The sequence below is a fragment of the Lagopus leucura genome, unplaced genomic scaffold (genome assembly GCF_019238085.1).
Source record: "Lagopus leucura isolate 7727_CA_CO unplaced genomic scaffold, USGS_WTPT01 Super-Scaffold_100047, whole genome shotgun sequence".
NCBI classification, from domain to species: domain Eukaryota; kingdom Metazoa; phylum Chordata; class Aves; order Galliformes; family Phasianidae; genus Lagopus; species Lagopus leucura.
In genome coordinates this window covers 1,908,518-1,913,440 of record NW_024962293.1, presented here as the reverse complement: position 1 = coordinate 1,913,440, position 4,923 = coordinate 1,908,518, and positions in this window count along the sequence as shown.

Sequence of the window (4,923 nt, the reverse complement as noted above, 5' to 3'; positions counted from 1 at the left end):
TGACCTGCAATAAAAATGTAACACAAGTTGGTAAGTGACTGAGTCAGAACAGGACCTTCTGTTTGCATCATTCCTGCTGCCTTCTGGAGTTTCAGTCTCTAGCAATTTGCCTAGATTTATAGTCCTCTGCTGAGCAGCTACAGCATGTAACCAAGAGCTCTTGTCTTTAAATATGTAAACTGTTAGATTAAAATTCCTGGGCTTTGGGATATGCAGAAATTCCACAGGCCAAATTATAGATAATAAGTATGGCTCAAGCCCTGAGATCCTTCTGGCTTGAATATGTTTTTCCAGCACAGCTGTGACAAACAAGCAGGATGGCCCCCGCAGCACTCAGCTTGCAGATGTGTGCCCACAGTGCCTCTGTGGGACTGAGCTCACGTACAGCTGAGAAAGGATGCGAGGCCAAACAACCAATGCACAGCATCAGGGCTGAAGGTTCTGCTCAGCCTTTGCTCATGCCAATGTCTATTCTGTTTCTGTTCTAATTTAGGAAGTATACAGGTAATGAGCTCAGAAATTGGATCCAGGTATTCTGGCATTTTGGGGCAGTTGATTGAGAATAATAGTAATCCAGTCATTAATCTTCACAGACAAAAGTGCTAAAAGCTGCGTTTTCAAAGCATCACACCACTGCTCATAACTCTGTACAAATTAGGCTAGCAGATAAAACTGAACATAACAATCAGAAACATCAGCGGGGCAGAATGGTGATCCAGGAGGGGTCAAGGGGAGTAGCGTGATAGAAAGATGTTACAAAGAAAAAAGGAAAGTGCTCACCCAGCTCTGAAGGGAAAACTCCACAAGGATGGATCTCCAACCAGAGCTCCTCTGCCAGTGCAGCCAGCCCTTAAATGAGGTCTAAGTGAGGTGCAGCCAGGCTCCATCCTTTCTGGTCGCCACTAAATTGCCTTCACCTGTGCTCTCAGGGCTGACCCAGTCCTTTACCCAGGTGTTCAATCAGTGGTCCAGGACAGGACTCAACAGTTCCCATACACTTAACTTCAGTTCTTTTTGCCTGAGAGCATCCCTGCGTGTGGCTTTCTTGCAAGCAGGGCCTTGAGCTGATCTGGCAGCTTTGGCCATTGCTCCCAACAGGCAGCACAGCCACTCTGAGTGCCTCTTGATTCCTGAGCCATCCTGACAATCACAGGGATGTTCTAAGGGATGTTTCCTAATGAAAATAGTACGGTAAGTTCATCAGTCAGAGCAGATAGAGTGGTAAGAACCTGCACCTGGATGCATCTGTGCTTTCTTTCTTCCTATTAAGGAGAAAGAACAGCAGTGTGGGAAGCACTGCTCCCATCTCACTGCTCTGTAACCACCCCACAAATTTCAATGCATTTTCCCAGCTCCTGACCCCTTTACTCACTTCAGTGCTGTAATACGTAAGATATAGGTAACACAGACACTAAGGGACCTCTTTTCCCTACGTTTCTTCAGTCTCTCCCCCTTGTTTTAGAAAGCCCTTACTCGTGCAAATAGCTCTGCCTGTTGACCTCAGTAGGACCTTCGCAGTGGCACTAAGGCTCTGGTTCCAGTTCACATTAAAAACTAGAAACCCTGTTCTTATTCAGTGAGAGCCTGGGAACCACAGAAATGAAAGAGGGAAGGGAAAGTGACACTGCAGGAGTAGCTGATCCCAACCCAGAGGATGTGCAGTCCAGCCACCAGTGCAGTGCTGTTCCAATCCCAACAAGAGCATTCTGCTCGCCCAGCTTTAGGATGGCAGCACTGTCCTAGCCGCCCTCCCCCAGAGCAGCTGGCAGCACACCAGAGCAGCTCCTGGCCATCCTGCAGGCGCTGTGCCCACAGCCGTGTGCTGCTGATGTGTGGCTGCATGCTGGGAGAGCCCTTGGTACCCCGTTACACGGCCGTGCCCTCTGCAGGCCCACAGCCTGCTGTGCCCACAGCACTGGGCTGAAAAACATGAGGGAGGCAGAAGATAGATTCCTTAATAAGGCAAACTCGACGTGGAACAACCCTTGAAACAGTTGGATTAATCATATTTCTGGTTCATTTCCACAATTACAGAAGGGGTCAAGTGGAGCCTTCTTTTCAATGAGTTGACTAAAACCTGGCAGCACGTTGTTAGGAGGGAGATGATTTGTAAAGGCAGGATGTGTTTTAGATCACATCTTCATTCTGCACTGGTAATATATGAGTACCTTTCTGTGGAAGTGCTTCTTCTTTTAAAACATCTGTTAATTAACTTCTATTATTACACACCGCGGTTGTTGTCTGCTCTGCTCGTACACCGGTTTCATTCTCTCTATTCTAATTTTAACTGATGATAAGTGAGTGGGAAAGTGTAAGTCCTCCACTTGAATTTCAAAAGAAAATAAATGGATTTTTTATGGCCTGAAGAATCTATTCATTACAAAATCATTTGCCTTTGCAGCAGGAGCACGCCTTGCTGTTCCCCTAATTTCATTTCTCAGTAAGCACACTCTGCTTTTACAAACGCATCTCCATTGCACGTCCGCAGGTAGGCTTTGCTTTTGAAAGAGTGAACAAGAGTGTGATTAACAATACTAAACAAGTGTCAGAAGGTTTGTGTGAGGCTCGGAGGTGGCTCCGTCTTCCCCCAAAGTGAAGCCTGTGTGGGAAGGTGAAGCAGCAGCGCATCCCCCTGAGCTCGGCAGGGGCAGCGTGCAGCCACGGGAAGCGCAGCGCATCTGCACGGCCTTTAAGCAGAGCAGCCCTCTCCTTTTGGCTTACTTCAAAGATTTCTTAAGGGGACGAGAGTCATTAAGAAGTGGGGGAGGGGGGGGGGGGGGGGAGGAAGAGGCATTAAGATAGTTTAAATTGCTTTTTCTTAATTCCAAACCATCTTTCTCTGGTGAATCCTAACTTTATTACCTCTATCGCACTTCAGGCAGTGCAATTACATTCTTACCTTGAACAGGGAGTGAACTTCGGACCATATTTTGTGGGGTTTACAAATAAAGTAAACAGCTGTGTTGCATAAAATGTACGTATCTGAGGCAGAACTTCCTCCTTCCCAGATTAGACACGTTCATGTAATTTAATTTGTAAGATTCCTCAGCTGCTGTTTGAAAATATTTCTTTTATGTCTGCAATAAACAGAAGGCTAAAATTCACGTATCAGCTCCACACACAATTGTCAGACTTTTGTGATTCTGCTGAAGTTACATAGAATACTTTCTTTACCGCTTCTTATATTAAACATTGGCTTTCAGTTTCAACTTGAATTGCTGCCTTTGTTCAGGCTGGACTCTGTCCAGACAGGCTGCCCAGTGTAGCTGTTGCTGCATTGTGGCTCTGCGCTGTGTGCTTTACATTCGTGTAGGGATGGAAGTCGGGGTGACTGCTTTTGTATCTTCACTTAGAAAAAAAAAACAGGACAGTTTTACAGGTTAAAAATTAACAAATCAGAATGTTGGACTTTTAACTCACTGCTCAGAGCCAATGTGAGGCTGGAATGTGTTTTAACTACACACTGAAAATAGATGTGAAAATATGGATGCCACTTCCAGACATAGTACTTCAGAGCTGCTACATTTATTACAGTTGTCTTATTTCCTATTGCAAGCACTGGTGAGATACCTGTCCTGCTCATAGCTATGTTTATGGCACGCAGCTAACGGCCTATGAGGCAGGAATTGCAAAGGAAGTTTGCTTTTTCCAGTCAGGGCTTGTATCCCATTTGATTTATCATTTGTGAGCACTGACATGAATGTGTTTTTAATAGCAAAGATGTTTGGAGATGAGGAGAGAGGGCAGCTGTGGCCATAACCGAGTCCTACCAAATAAAATTGGTCTTTACAATTTATCACCCTTTCACAATCCAATGATCCAGTTAGGGCAAAGAAGGCATGTCATACAACCAAAGTCCCAGGGGACCGATTGTACATAGCAAATAATGAACGCAGCAAGGAAGAGCTTGGAAACAATTAGTCGGTTGAATTTGGTGTGAATAAATAGTTGGTTAATGTCTAGATGGAGGTTTGGGTTCTGCATCTGCATATGACCAAAGGACAGAAGCAAGAACAGAGCTCTTCTGTCATGCAGCCCTGGGAGTGGGGGCAGAGGGCTGAGCAGCCCACCACTGTGCACGGCCGTGTGTCTGCTGTGACAGCCCAGCAGCCAGGAAAGCCATTCCCCAGTGTCCAGAAGTCAGGGCGTGCTTTATCCCTGCTGGGAAGAGTCCTGAGATTCTCACAGAAGGCAACCATTATGAATTTGTTTTGGTTGCATGTAAACTCCAATTTTAGCTTTCCCTGAAACAGCACTGAAGATTAGTTTCTTAATTTAATCCTAGTCCTTTTTGTTTTTAACATTTACACTTAATCTCTAATAGACTGATAGATCCGTGAGATAGGAGGAGACTGAAAAAAACGTATCCATGGATTCCTCAAGCAGTGTGACATTGACAGGTGGAAAGCATCTCCCAGCAGCTGCTTGCAATAAGCCTGGTGCCACTGGCCCGGGATGGGTAACCTGCAGCCATAAGGAGGGATAGCCAGGCTGCCAGGTGAGGACCAGAATGCAGGAGCTTTACCTTACTGCTGCATCTGCAGTCTCCCAGACTAGGCTGGGCTATTACTCTATTGTTACACATGTAAATAACACCAGACTTTGATCAAAATAATCTCTGAACTTGGACTGGATGTGAAGTTTGTCCTTATTCTCATACCGGCTTGAAAGGAACCGTGTACCTTATGGCACTTGAAGCCCAACAAAAGTGCAAGGGGTAAAACTGCTGTGCCGTGTGCTTCCTCCAAAATTTCTCCAAAATGCTGAGTTCCTTTTCCAGGACTTTCTCAGAGGCAGACCTGTGCAGAAGTTCCCCTTTGGTGGCAGTGACAGGTGCTGGGTAAGGGCTGGACGAGGGCACGGGGCTTTTGGACACCACTGGATAATTCACACTTCATACTTCTGGCAGAAGCCTCCTGCGCT